This window comes from Maniola hyperantus, chromosome 27 (assembly GCF_902806685.2).
Source record: "Maniola hyperantus chromosome 27, iAphHyp1.2, whole genome shotgun sequence".
Taxonomy (NCBI): Eukaryota; Metazoa; Arthropoda; class Insecta; order Lepidoptera; family Nymphalidae; genus Maniola; species Maniola hyperantus.
The window spans coordinates 5838452-5854527 of NC_048562.1; the positions used below are offsets into that span (position 1 = coordinate 5838452).

General features: G+C 39.9%; 1 long non-coding RNA gene across 1 annotated transcript in view; it reads left to right on the forward strand.

Moving 5' to 3' along the window:
* The window catches only part of LOC138404325 (uncharacterized), a 59500-nt gene that overhangs the window by 36982 nt on the left and 6442 nt on the right, over positions 1 to 16076 (forward strand). The window contains exon 3 of the long non-coding RNA XR_011238326.1: positions 3151 to 3255. This is a non-coding gene — a long non-coding RNA (uncharacterized lncRNA). The remainder of the gene's footprint in view (positions 1 to 3150; positions 3256 to 16076) is intronic.

Below are 16076 nucleotides of genomic sequence, written 5' to 3' on the forward strand. Positions count from 1 at the left end.
ACCCTATTAGGGTCGTTTTCATAAAGGCTAGGGTTGTCACAACTCATAATCACAATGTATTTGAATCCGAATTTCAACTTTTAAATTTTTGCTTTACCGTGCTTATTACTATTAGTATCTAGATACTAAATTACTAACTGTAATTTTAGAAATGGACGCCGAATCCGTTGTGAGTGGCCCTTGTGTCAACCCTATTAGGGTCGTTTTCATAATGGTTTGAGGGTTGTCACAACTCAGAATTACATTGTATTCGAATCTGAATTTCTACTTTTGTCTTAGATTTAGATTTTTGCTGTACCATGATAATTAGTACATAGTAGTTATTTACAAACCGTAATTGAATGGAATTGGACGCCATATTCGTAGCGAGTGATTACACAAATTTCAAACCCCTATTTTACCCCCTTAAGGGTTAAATTTTCAAAAATCCTTTTTTGAAGTGTGGATTCTGTGATAGAGCCTCAATAGCTCAACCGGTAAAGGAGTGGACTGAAAACCGCAAGGTCGACGGTTCAAACCCCGCCCGTTGCACTATTGTCGTACCTACTCCTAGCACAAGCTTGACGCTTAGTTGGAGAGTTAGTTACTCGCTTGTCGAAGTTTGTCGCTTAGTTTTTCTTAAAAAAATAAAGATAGAACTACGTCCATCTTCGTCAGATGTACCGGTGATCTTTACCAAGGGTCCTCGAGACCCTAAATTGTAACTCTGTAAGTACGTTTGCCGTGCCGAATCTCGGCGATCTTTCTTATGTAAATTTTTATTCCTTCCAAATAGCCGAGATAGCGTCAAGGATGCCTAATTGTATATTAATATGGAAATTCGTGAAAGCGTGGCAGAATGGTTGTTAAGACGTTGACTTCCTATTCGAGTAGTCAGGGGTTTAATTCCGGGTCATCATCATCATCATCAACCACTGCTGGACATAGGTCTCTTGTAGGGACTTCCACACGCCACGGTCTTGCACCGCTTGAATCCAGCGGCTCCCTGCGACTTGTCTGATGTCGTTCGTCCATCTAGTGGTGGGTCTTCTAACACTGCGTCTTCCGGTGCGAGGTCGCCATTCCAGCACCTTGGGACCCCAACGTCTATCGGTTTTACGAATTATGTAGCCTGCCCATTGCCACTTCAGCTATGTCGGTTACTCTAGTTCTCCTACGGATCTCCTCATGTCTGATTTGATCACGTAGAGAAACTCCAAACATAGCTCTCTCCATTGCCCGCTGAGTGACTCTGAGCTTTCTTATGATTCCGGGTATGTCCATTTAACTACTATAGTACCGCGAGGCATCGCCAAGTAGTCGAAATTTCACGGATATGTACGAAGCGATTTGCCTCCTCATTTCTGATTAGATCTGCTAAGGTTTGGAACACCCTTCTAGCATCAGTTTTCCCCTCAAATTATAATATGGGTACCTTCAAGTCAAGAGTAAATAGGCATCTTCTAGGCAAGCGCGCTCCATCTTAGGCTGCTAGACTCTAGAGAGATCCTACATAGTCTCTTTTTTATAACATTAGCATAGAAAACTAGCTTTTTCTTTCTTTTTAGTTGGATTTTCTCCAAATCCTTCCGATTTTCCCAAAATCCTTACTTAGATCTACGTCATAGAGGTAAAAATCTGAAGTTAGTGTCAATCAGTCATTTGAACAAAAAATCTTTCTATTCAAACAAACGCTTGTAAAAGGCATCCTTATTCCTTTATCCGCCAAAGGTCAGGGTCTCGTGTGAGCGCTCACAAATCTGTAGTGCCCCACATCACAGTAGTCAGATCTCTTTATTCAGCAGCACATCTGTGGGGACCGAAACATTTCCATCCGGGTCCCGTATTCATTTTACATTACCCTACGCTTTACTCCCAGGGTGGCTAGGTGTCTTAAGTTTTTAGGATAAATACTCTATTTTTACTATTTTACCCTATTATTCTACTCTATTATGACTATTAATTCTACTCTATTATTTTTTAGGATAAATACTCTATTATTTAGAAACTAGCTGATCCCCGCGGCTTCGCCCGCGTGGTTTTATGTTTTTAAAGATCCCGTATAGCCTATGTCACTCAGGAATAATGTAGCTTAATACTGGTGAAAGAATTTTTAAAATCGGTTCAGTAGTTCCAGAGATTACCCCCTACCTCCTCTACTACCTCTTTATAATATTACTAAACTCCCCTCCCGCACGCGCACCCCCGCCTTGGTGACGCCCACTTCGCAACGGGCCGTGCAGCAGAAATCGTAATATTTTAATTTCGCCATAACTTCAAAACCAAACGTCCAATTTTAATCATTCAAAGACCAAATATTATCTCCATAAACTGTTCTTAGTGATGAAATCATTTATTTTGATAAGGATTAATAGCATGAGTAAAATAAACGCGTTTAAATGTAGTCCAAAAAAAATTCAAGATTTTTAAATAAAAAAATGGTTGCTGTGCCTCACTCGACATAGATGGGTATAGTGTGTCGCGGACTTTTTTGTAGATATTTATAAGATCTACAATTAATTAGAACATTTTATGGTTCTATCTTTTATAGTTTAGGCAGCGTACGCAAAATAAGTAACTTTTCTGGTTGATTTTTTACACCTTGTGTCCGAAAAACCCAAATATCTTACGGAACCCTATTTTTTTCCAAAATAAAATATAGCCTATGTTACTCGTGGATAATGTAGCTTTCGAATGGTGAAAGAATTTTTAAAATCGGTCCAGTAGTTTTTGAGCCTATTCAGTACAAACAAACAAACATACAAACAAAGTTTTCCTCTTTATAATATTAGTGTAGATGTAGATTAGAATAAATCTAAATATAGTAAAGGAACAGCTGACTGCCTGATTGATCTATCAACGCACAGCTCAAACTACTGGACGGATCTGGCTGAAATTTGACATGCAGATAGCTATTATGACTACACATCCGCTAAAAAAGAATTTTTTGAAAATACAACCTCTAAGGGGGTAAAATAGGGGTTTGAAATTTGTGTAGGAGGACAATAGTGCAACGGGCGGGGTTTGACCGTCGATCTTTCGGTTTTCAGTCGAGATCTTTACCCGTTGAGCTATTGAGGCTCTTTAAAAGTCATGGTCACCCTACAAGCTGCCCCTGCGTTTCGAATATAGAATTTGTTTTCAATACGTTATTCTTTTGTTTGGCCGCAGATGTGCGCACGTGTGCAACTCGCTTCGACGTTCCAGTGAGATCGGATCGAGTTCGCATCGAGAGGGAAACCGAATAGTTGGGGACATGACGTGATGTGGTAATTGGTAAGTAATCTTCATTATAGACTAGCGACCCGCCCCGGCTTCGCATGGGTGCAATGTAGATACTAATGTGGTGTCATTGAGACGTGTCAAAAATCTGAAAACCGTGAATTTAGGGTTGGATCACACAAAAAAATTAAATTGTGGTCATGAACTAATAATTAGTATTTTCAACTTTCGAAGTGAGTGACTATATCAAGTGGGGTATCATATGAAAGGTCTTCACCTGTACATTCTAAAACAGATTTTTATTTATTTTTATGCATCATAGTTTTTGATTATCGTGCAAAATTTCGAAAAAATACGACTGTAGTACGGAACCCTCATTGCGCGAGCCTGACTCGCACTTGGCCGGTTTTTTTTTCGTGCGGGGAAACCACGGGTGCGGGGAGTGATCTCTACCATAATTTATCGTCTTGTGCGTGTACCTACAACGTACTATAGAACTCACAGTCTCAGCACAGCATAGTTTGCATTGTATTCAGTGGCGTGCAGCTCATAGAGGCATAAACGCACTGCTTACCCTCATTGTAATAAATCAATGCTTATTTTTCATTATAACCGGCCGTAAAATAAGTTCATACCTAAATGCATACCCTGGCTTGAAGTCCTGTGCACGCCACTGATTGTATTGTTACCGAGTGGGACAAAGAGTGGGGCGCGTCATCGTGGATTGAACTATCTATACCTTCACCTTTAATGTGATGTAACCACAAATTCACGGTTTTCAGATTTTTTGGTTTTCAGAGCTAGAAGACCTACCTACTTGCCTAATTTTATGATTTTAGGTCAACAAGAAGTACCCTGTAGGTTTCTTAACAGACCGACAGACTATCCTATAAGGTACGGAACCCTAAAAAGGCATCAAATGTTGTAGACAACCTGTTAATATGAAGCGTTAAACAATAAAACTGACTGACTGACCCGACATTGACTAATGATGTTTCTAACGAGCCAATAATTTTCAATTTGTTACAAAGCATCCAAAATTGGATGTTGAGACGGAAGGGTTACGCAACATTTACTAATAATCTGTGATAGCCTAGTGGTTAGGACGTCCGCCTTCTAATCGGAGGTCGGGGGTTCGATCCCGGGCACGCACCTCTAACTTTTCGCAGTTATGTGCGTTTTAATTAATTAAATATCACTTGCTTTAACGGTGAAGGAAAACATCGTGAGGAAACCTGCATGCCTGAGAGTTCTCCATAATGTTCTCAAAGGTATGTGAAGTCTGCCAATCCGCACAAATATTAGTTTACTAGCTGATGCCCGCGACTTCGTCCGCGTTGAATTAGCTTTTTTAAAATCCCGTGGGAACTAACTGTTTGATATTCCGGGATAAAAGTAGCCTATGTCACTCTCCAGGTCTTCTTTATCTATACCCTTACCAAAAATCACGTTAATCCATTGCACCGTTGCGACGTGATTGAAGGACAAACCAAAAAGTTTGAGTTTGTTGTGGGCTCTTCTCAGACCTGGGCGCGTTTGGAACCCTCGTAGGTAGCTTTAGTTTTAAGTTTGCGTAATAATTATCACCACTGTATCTTAGAAATCCAACATCTGACCATCAAAAAGAGTTATTAATTACCTATTTTGAATAAATCATTTGACTTTGACTTTGACTTTGAAAAAACCAATAAACCAACAAACAAACATATTTTCGCATTTATAATAAGAGTACTGATGGTGACGGAAAACCAAAGAAAAGTAGGCCTACTGTAGGACTACTTGCATCAAATGTACTAACATTTGACGCCTGCCAGTGACGTCGACGCCTTGACGTTTTGTTACAAATTCCCTAACTGTCGTGAACTACAGTTCACGACAGTTAGGGAATAGGGACCTAAAACTTCAAGGGTTCTAAACGCGCCCTGGTCTGAGAAGAAGTTCTTAACTAGGGCAAGTTAAAAAGCGTTGTTTATCAGTATGACGCAGTTAATTAGTGTTTATTTGACCTCAAACATTGGCCGAGTTGATACGGGGTCATCACACCCGCGGCGACCTAGGGGTGCGCCCCCACCACTTAGGTATACTAGAAGTGACTATCTTTAAAAACTAGTGTCCTATGATCTATCAAATATGTGAGATTGTACTATATTATGTACAATGTATTGAAACAACAAATGTCTTCGTTCATTCATTCAAAATTAAGCAAATCCTTGTTAATAGGGTCTTAGACTGTAGTAATAAAAACCGGCCAAGTGCGAGTCAGGCTCGCGCAACGAGAGTTCCGTACAACAGTCGTATTTTTCCGTCATTTTGCACGATAATTCAAAATCTATCGTGCATAAAAATAAATAAAAATCTGTTTCAGAATGTACAGGTGAAAACCTTTCATATGATACCCCACTTGATATAGTTATCTTACTTTAGGTCTTTAACTATTACCATGCAAAAAATCACGTCAATCCGTTGCTACATACGTCGCGCCGTGATCGAAGGACAAACCAACAAACAAACACACTTTCGCATTTATAATAAGGGTACTTACTGATTAGCATTTCAACAATCACAACCAAAAGTTAATGCGTGTCACATCCAGTTAACCTTTGCGTCTGTCAAAAAAAAGCGTATAATAAAAGAGGACAGGAAACATCGGCTTTCGATGGCTCGGCTCGGACGGTTTTAGCGAGTAATCCGCGCTAATTAAATAGTCGTTCTTGAAGTTAACCACAAGACGCATCCAAGACGCAAGATGCGTTCGCCATCTGCATTAGTGTGAGTCCTACATTCGTACACAGTACACGAGCTCGTTTACAATATTGCCATAACTGCAGCCTCGCACATTATCCACCACCACCTAAAACTCAAACATTCGAGCTTTGATATTTTGGTTTACATTAGCATTTCAAGAATCACAACCAAAAGTTAATGCGTGTCACATCCAGTTAACCTTTGCGTCCGTCACAAAAAAGCGTATAAAAAAGAGGACAGGAAACATTAGCTTTGGCGCGCAATAAACCGTCTAAATTGGCTCGCCCTTCGCCCCCCGCTGTTTATTGCGTGATTATGTAAACTCGACTCAGTCCACTGGCCATTCTTAAATTGGTCGGGTTTTTGTGAGTAAATAGTCGTTCTTGAAGTTAACCACAAGACGCATTCAAGAAGTTCGCCATCTGCATAAGTGTGAGTGTTACATTCGTATGGAACAAAAGCTGCGCGAGCTCGCACTTACATTTTAAATCAGTACCCGTAGTACAAGATTTTACGTCTCACCAAACGAAACCAAATTCGAGAGTCGAAATACTTCCGCGTTACAGTAAAATGGACCTAAACAGCCTTGAATTGAAGTCAAATATTCAATGCCACTGATTTTAATTTCGCAATGTTTCCGCTTGGAGCGCTGGCTGTAGAAGTGTAGACAAACTTGAGCTTTAAAACAAAGCAATTAAGATCCAGTTTACTGTAACGCGGAAGTATTTCGACTCTCGAATTTGGTTTGGTTTGGTGAGACGTAAAATCTTGTACTACGGGTACTGACTAGGGTTCAGAACCGGGAAATCCCGGTCTCGAAAGTACCGAGAATTCCCGGTACTTTTGTCAGTAAAAAAGAACCGGGAAATCAATTTAATTTCCCGGTTCTTTCGGTACTTTCGGGAATTTTATCTTAATTAGGTACATGATTCACGCTACTATTACATACATAATCTAACTTTACTTTTTTATACTTTCTACTGTTCTAAATTCTAAAGTTCAAAACTAACGTGAATTCAGCGCTAAAATAAATAGCGCGCGGAAACTTAACAAGCCTACCTTCTCTCGCTCGCTCGAAATTGAAAAGCTACGCAAGGAGGGCCGTAAGTTTTCTATGTCGTTTGATGAGTGGACATCGGTTCGAAACCGCTTAATTTTACTTAAGCTTAAAATTTACACTCGCGTCATTTTTCTGGAGGCAAAACCTTTAAAAATTTGGGGCTCATCAGAGTTAACGGTTCCTTACCAGTTAAGAAATGCGTTGAAGAAATAAGCAGCAAATTAAATGAGTTCGGGGTGTCGTTGGAAGTTGACATCATCGCAGAGGCAACGGATGGATGCAGTATGATGGTGAAATTTGGCAAATATCTATCGTCTTACCACCAAAAATGTATTGCCCATGCACTTCAACTTGCAATTTCAGATGTTTTTTACAAAAATGATGTCACTTGTGAGGCAGAACAATGAACTGAAGAAGAAACTCATGTTTCAATGGAAGTAGAAGACGATGATGACGATATTCCTTTGGCAGCACTAAGTAGGCAGAGACTTCAAGTGATCAGAGAATCTTTAGATGAGGATTCGGATTCAGACAACGAAGACGATGGCGTCGAGTTCTTGTCTCAAAATGAAACGTGTTTAATTTCAGAACGTCAATTTGAACAGAGAGGTTTGCTCTTAAAAGTTGTTAAACTTTTTCGCAAGTCTCCAACTAAAAATGATGACGCGTCCTGCAAAAGTACGTCATCGAAGATTTTCATAAAGAATATTCACTAACCTGTGACTCAGTAACACGTTGGAGTAGCCTCGCTAATACGCTTGAACGATTCTTGAAGCTGCGAACTTGCATTGGGAAAGCATTAATTGATTTAAACTCTAAAATAAAATTCTCAGAAGGAGAGTGGGAGCAGATTGGGGCGTTACATGAAGTTCTTGACATAATTAAAACCGTATTAGAGGCTTTATGTCGTCATGATTCTACATTATTGACAGCAGATGTTGCAATTAAATTTGCACTAAGAAAATGAGCAAATATTGAAAATAACTATGTGGCCAAAAAATATTCAAAATGTTAAAAAAACGATACATCACAGAAAGGCGTCTCAATTTTGCTGCTGCGACGCTGAATTACTTGCAAAATCCATAAAATTATTTCCTTCAACAAAATGATGAAGATTTAACAGTATTTCCTCACCCAAGCAGTGATGAAATGTGCAACGGAATAGTATCATTGCTAAGCCGCACTAAAACCTCAACAACCACAGCATATCCAGCTCAACCGTTACCAGTACCAAGCTCACAAGGTGAACCGACGAGAGACCGTGACCGTGACTCTGAAGTACTTGAAGTACAAAACATTGTTTTGACGAAAGAAGATGAGTTAAATGCTGAATAGAAAATAGAAGCAAAATATGAAAAGACTTGATTGATTCTAGTTTTATTTTATTTTTAAACACACAATATAAGTTCCAATAAAAAATACTTTTAAAGCGTATTGCGGTTTACTTTTATGAGTTCTAAAGCGTAAAACTTATTTTATATAAAAAAAACTATGAAGAAACCGAAATTCCCGAAAGAACCGGGAAATCCCGGTTCCTTTGGGTAAAAGTACCGAAATTCCCGGTTCTCAAAAAAGGACCGGTTCCGTAAACCCTAGTACTGACACAATTAATGAACTGCCAGGAACTATAATATTGATGCTTTTGACAAAATTTTGACAGTTTGGTTTCTCCCTCTCCATCTCTGACTGTCTCTCTCTCTATCGCTCTCTTACATACTACGCTAGATATGGCGTGCCATCCAAACTGACAGCTGTTATCAGGCATCCATGTTTCCTGCCACGTAGAACTTGAGTATCTGCAAGGCAAGAGGGCATATACTAGGCAAGCGCGCTCCAACTAAGGTTGAGATCTATAAAGCGCACTTTGACGTTGCTTAGATTGAGTTAAAACGAGACAGGTTTATGTGAGAGATATACATCTGTCTCGTTTTAACTTTGTCTTAAGTCTAAGCTAAGTCAGAGTGCGCTGGATAGATTTAACCCTAGACCTCATCATTGCTTTCCATAAGGCGCAATAAACCGTCTAAATTGGCTCGCCTTTCGCCCCCCGGTGTTTATTGCGTGATTATGTAGACTCGACTCAGTCCACTGGCCATTCGTAAATTGGTCGGGTTTTTGTAAGTAATTCGCACTAATTAAATAGTCGTTCTTGAATTTAACCACAAGACGCATCGCAATAGCATTTTTTAGGCGTCAGTGGGTCGCATGGCGCGAGGGAGTGGAATCCAACAGCCCGCGCGCTGCGGCGCATCATGCGTTCGCCATCTGCATTAGTGTGAGTGCCACATTCGTACACACTACACAGTACACGAGATTCAGTACAGTTCGGAACAATACCTGCGTGAGCTCGCACTTGCATCGTAGAATAGAATAGAATATGTTTTATTCATGTAAACTTTTTACAAGTGCTTATGAATCGTCAGGTAGTTTTAATTTACCACTGGTTCGGAATACCGTTCCTACCGAGAAGAACCAGCAAGAAACTCGGCGGTTGCTCTTTTTAATTTTTCAATATCAGTATCATATCAGTAATCATCAGTACTATCACCTGTGTTCGTTTTTGCCAGCATTCTGGTTACACCCTGTATAGTTGATTAAAATTTCCACCCGACCAACAAGTTTAATGGCATCTTAAAATGTAATTAAGATCGCTACCTCAACCTCCTAGACAAGATCATTTTGAAAATTTCGATTTTCGCGTTAAGGCTACACTAACTTTGCTATTTGAATGTCTGCGTTTTAGGGTTCCGTGGTCAACAAAAAACCCTCATAGTTTCGCAAGCTTTATAGTACTAGCTTATGCTCGCGATATCGTCCGCGTGGACTAAACCCCTTTTGATGAATCTTGATAACTTATGCGGGCAGTAACCCTGCAGCATCAGGATTGGGGAGTTGGATCCACAACGGAAACATTCCCTATTCGCGGCATTCCGAACCAGTGGTAAATTAAAACTACCTGACAATTCATAAGCACTTGTAAAAAGTTTACATGAATAAAAAAAACATTCTATTCTATTCTATTCTGTTGATTAAAAACACGTATGTAGTAGCTTATTAATGTTGCAATACTCTTCCATTAAAGAGGCATTGTTGGCATTTCTTAGCGCTTTTTAATTAAAGCCGACCGACCACTGGAAAATGCCTACTCAGTGTTTTATAAATTTTCTTTATGCATTTTCCATTCACAACTCGAGTTGCTCCGAGAGGTATTATTATTGCTACTAATTAAAAAATTAATCGGAACAATGAATCGTAAGAGTGCCCATACAACCCCCCCCCCCCCCCCCCCATTCATGGTACGGAACCCTCTCAACGTGAGTTGTTATATTCGCACTTGTCCGGATAATCACGACAGGTCGAGATGGCACCCGCGCTCACCTGCACCGGGTTAGCGCCGAGGCTGTGTGGTTGTGCGGGGCGTTCTCTCCCCGATTGCCATCTCGACCTGTCGCGTAGTATAAGCAGCATGGCACCACCACACATACAGAAAAACACATAGTAGCTTATTAATGTTACAATACTCTTTCATTAAAGAGGCATTGTTGGCATTTCTTAGCGCTTTTTAATTAAAGCCGCCCGACCACTGGAAAATGCCTACTCAGTGTTTTTCATACAATATTTTCTTTATGCATTTTCCATTCCGAGAGGTATTATTGTTGCTTTTTACCTCATTATTGCTACTAATTAAAAAAATTAATCGGAATAAAGAATTGTATATCGTAAGAGACTTATGAAAATGCCAGCTTATGCCCGCGACTTCGTCCGCGTGGACTACACAAATTCCGAACCCCTGTTTTACACCCTTACAGCCGTACTCAGAGTCGCTTAATCGTTACTTAAGTTGAGTTAAAACGAGACAGAGCTATATCTCTCACATAAATCTGTCTCGTTTTAACGTAATCTTAAGTAACGATTAGCGACTCTGAGTACCGCGGTTAGGGGTTGAATTTTCAAAAATCCTTTGTTAGTGGATGTCTACGTCATAATAGCTATATGCATAGCTTTCAGCCCGATCCGTCCCGTAGTTTGAGCCGTGCGTTGCAAAAAAGGAACCATTATTAGGGTCACTTTGTTCTCTGTCTGTACGTCTGTCCGTTGTGTCTGTCAAGTAAACCTATAGGGTACTTCCCGTTGACGTAGAATCATGAAATTTGGCAGGTAGGTAGGTCTTATAGCCCAAGTAAAGGAATAAATCCGAAAACCGTGAATTTGTGGTAACATCACAAAAAAATTAAAATGTGTTAATGAACAAATAATTTAGTATTTTCAATTTTCAAAGTAAGATAACTTTACCAAGTGGGGTATCATATGAATGGGCTTCACCTGTGCATTCTAAAACAGATTTTTATTTATTTTTATGTATAACTAGCTGATGCCCGCGACTTCGTCCGCGTGGAATTAGGTTTTTAAAAATCCCGTGGGAACTCTTTTATTTTCCGGGATAAAATGTAGCCTATGTGTTAATCCAGGGTATAATCTATCTCCGTTCCAAATTTACAAATTTAATTTTTTTTTTTTTTAATTTACAAATTTACAAGTAACAAACATCCAAACATCCAAACATCTAAACATCCAAACATCCACACTTTCACATTTATAATATTAGTAGGATTAGTTTTTGATTTATCGTGCAAAATGTTGAAAAAATACGACTGTAGTAGGTACGGAAACCTCGGTCCGCGAGTCTGACTCGCACTTGACCGGTGTTTTAGTATCCCCATTGCACCCTTGTGTGCAATCGAAACTAGGTCACCCAACCCCTACAGTAGTTTAGATGATGCGATTAATATTAACCCCTGTATAACCCGGTTACCCTATTGAATCAGCCTGTATAATGAAAATCCTTTAAACGTGGGCTCATCTGTACAGTTGCTATACGCTGGCACCCTCTATCTGTCTTATCAGATTTAGATTAAAACTAGCTTATGCTCGCGACTTGGTCCGCGTGGACTACACAAATTTCAAACCCCTATTTCACACCCTTAGGGGTTGAATTTTCAATAATAATCCTTTCTTAGGATGTCTACGTCATAATAGCTATCTGCATGCCAAATTTCAGCTTGATCCGTCCAGTAGTTTCAGCTGTGCGTTCAGTCAGTCAGTCACCTTTTCCTTTTATATATTTAGATTATAATGGCTTGGCTGCGAAAGTGTAGTTTTGTTTGATGGTTTGTCCTTCAATCATACTACAACAAAGCATTCGGCGTGATCATTTTTTGCATGGATACAGTAGGTATATGACATTAGGAGATTAAAATAGGCTACTTTTAATCCTGGAAAATTAAAGAGAAAATTAAGAGAGATATTTATAGAGACAGCTAGAATACCAAAATTGACAGACTTTTTTTATCCCGGAAAATCAAAAATCCTACGGATTTTCAAAAACCTAAATTCACGCGGACTTTGCATCAGTCGCGTAGTCTAGTCTAATTATTTAAAAGGAATAGGTGGACTGGCTGACTGATATTAGTAGTGATAATTATTACGCAAAATTAAAACTAAAGCTACGAGGGTTCCAAACGCGCCCGGGTCTGAGAAGAGCCCACAACAAACTCAGCCAGGTAGTACATTATATTCATTCATTCAAAACAGTTGTAGCCAAAACAGAGCCTCAATAGCTCAACCGGTATAGGAGTGGACTGAAAACCGAAAGGTCGACGGTTCAAACCCCGCCCGTTGCACTATTGTCGTACCTACTCCTAGCACAAGCCTGACGCTTAGTTGGAGAGGAAAGGGGAATATTAGTCATTTAAAAAATGGCTAATATTCTTTAAAAAAAAAAAAAAATGTTTCACAGTTCTGCAGTGGGGTAGATCGACCAACCCCCTCGACCATGTGCTAGTCACACAGAAAATTGCTAATGTCGCAAGTCTACCGTTTGTTTAGGACCGGCCTGTCGTGCCGTTGCTTGTAATTAACGCTTTGTTTGTGTGTTTGTTCTGTGTTAACGCCGGAACTCTTTGACGTACCTAACTAGCTACCTACTGACCTTTTTTGTTGCGGTTTCGAACCCGCTACCTTCTTTTATATTATGGCCTTTATGTTTTACTAGCTGTTGCTCGCGACTTCGTTCGCGTGGACGACACAAATTTCAAACCCCTGTTTCACCCCCTTAGGGGTTGAATTCTCAAAAATCCTTTCTTATTGGATGCTTACTTCATAATAGCTATCTGCATGCCAAATTTCAGCCCGATCCGTCCAGTATTTTGAGCTGTGCGTTGATAGATCAGTCAGTCAGTCAGCTTTTCCTTTTATCCATATCCATTCTTAATATTATAAATGTGAAAGTGTGTCCATCTGTCTGTCTGCTAGGTTTTCACGGCCCAACAGTTTACCCGATTTCGATGATATTTGGTACGGAATTAACTTACATGCCGGGGAAGGACATAGGCTACTTTTTATCCCGGAAAATTGAAGAGTTCCCAAGGGATTTTTAAAAACCTAAATCCACGCGGACGAAGTCGCGGGCAACATCTAGTATTATATAGATTTAGATTTAACCCTTATAAAAATTTGTGCACTTTTCAATTAAGTTGACACCGGCCATTACGGGACCCTCGTGTCAGATGTAGCCGCGGGCCGTTTTGACACTGAAAATGAAAATGAAAATGAAAATCTTTTTTATTCGTATAAACTTTTACAAGTGCTTACGAATAGTCGGATGCATCTACCACTGGTTCGGAATGCCTTTCCTGCCGAGAAGAACCAGCAAGAAACTCGGCGGTTGCTCTTTTCAAATATTTGATATAGGTACAAAACTTCTTACACTTCGCCATTTTACCCCCAAAAACGAAACCCCCTGTTTTCCCGGAAGGGGTTAATGATGAACATCGTTTTAGGAGCTATGAGTTACTAGGTGAAGCCCGCGACTTCGTCCGCCTAGATTTAGGTTTTTAAAATCCTCATGAGAACTTTTTGATTTTCCGGGATAAAAAGTAGCCTATGTCCTACCCCCGGGATACAAGCTGTTTCTGTACCAAATTTCGACAAAATTGGTTGAACGGATGGGCCGTGAAAGGCTAGCAGACAGACAGACAGACACTTTCGCATTTTTTTTGCTTATTTCTAGCTGAGCCACACATTTAGTTTTATTATTAACAGATTTTTATTACGTTGACGAATGACAGGAATGAGTGGAAGAAGAAGACATGTTGTGCCGACCCCACATAGCGTGGGATAAGGTAAGGAAGAAGAAGAAGAAGAAGATTAACAGATTTTTGTTAGGTTTTTCACATGTTTCGTTTCACTGCCTGACTTCCGTGGATTTATGTTTTTCAAAATCCTGTTGTTCTTTGATTTTCTGGGATAAAAAGTAGCCTCTCCAAGTCTCCAGGTCTTTTACACTACTCGTGCAAAAATCACGTCTCTTGTAGCTACACATTAAAAAGGCACATCATCGAACCACCGGTTTCTCGAAAAAGGACGAGGCCATTAAGTATTAGCGTATAGCAATTTTAGATTCCACAAACAAACCAAGCGCTTTCAACCTGTCATAACAAGGTAACGCATATCATTTAACTAAGTTAAATAAAACTGGGCAACTCTATGAAGCCTACAGTTATTCATTGGTCCCAGGAGACCAAGATGATGTGAGGGCTGCCTTGCCAGAATAATTGTACAAGTGCTGCCATCTAGCGTCGAGTAGCGGCTACTTTGGAGCTTAATAACATCAGGGCTGTCAAAATACGTATGTGATTAACATGACGTGTAAAGTTTAAGCCAAAATGTTTTCACATAAATTATTATTGACCGAGTGAAATGAGATCTGCGGGTGTACTTGAAAGAAACTTTTTATTAGGAAACAAATTAACACATGTTCATAAATCATCATCAAACCATCGCCGGCTCACTACTGAGCACGGGTCTCTCTCAGAATAAACATAAACATCTTTATTTTTTAAACTATTTTGATGGCGTATGCTTTAAAGTTTAAAGCAAGTTGTCAGTTTAAAGTTTAAACTGACAACCCTGCAAATAACTGCAAAATATGTCCAACAGATGGCTCTACAAGTACGTCCAGCCAAAGCCGTGTATCACGTCAATATAAGCCCATGCATAGTTTATGAACTCCTAGTATCATAACACTCCCGCACGGGGCATCACCAGATTATACTATGCTCCAGCTTCTGGAATGGCTTGTAAAATATTCAGAGGTCGGTAACTGGTTTTGTTTGGGCCCCCGTGTAATGAAGGATGGGCCCAGAGCTATGGGAGGCGATTATTTATTTACCCGAGTTTGTTTGTATTGTTGCGAGTTGGGACATCGTTTTGTGTGGTGTAGAGATAATGATTACTTGACATGTTATCAGTATGTCTGTTTATTATTAAACTAGCTTTGCTCATGTTTTTTTTTCAAACAAATTTCAAACCCCTATTTTAATCCCTGAGGGGTTGAATTTTAAAAAATCCTTTCTTAGCAGATGCCTACTACGTCATAATAGCTATCTGCATGCATGCCAAATTTCAGCCCGATCCGTCCAGTAGTTTGAGCTGTGCGTTGATAGATCAGTCAGTCAGTCACCATTTCCTTTTATATATTTAGAAGATGACGGCCAGGAAGGACGTTTTCAGGGTTTTGACGACCTGTGGTAAGCACTAGTCTTATTAGTGGGAGGTCCCGGGTTCGATTCCTGGCAGGGGCTTAGAATTTTAAAATTTCTAAATTTCTGGTCTGCTCTGGTGGGAGACTCCTCCAGTGACGTCACAGCGTCGACATGTTGTTAGAAGTTCCCTAACTGTCGTAAATTCGAGGTCAAATCGTTATGCTACGCTCGTTGCCAAATGCCAATAACACGAAGCACCCTCGTAAAATTAACTCCAAATGTCATCAATACAGAATACGTCATCTTTACTTTAAATGTCATTTAATGACATTAGCAAATCATTACGTGACGTTCGCGACGCCCTATCATCGTTATGGGGTGCTTCGGGATGGGGCGGAAATTGTACTGATAAAAGCTTGTCCAATATAGGCTACATCTATAATTCTATCCACAGAGTGAACTAGAGTGACGGAACTTTCGGTTTGATCCTGAATCGACGATATGTCAAATATTATGATGACGTAAAA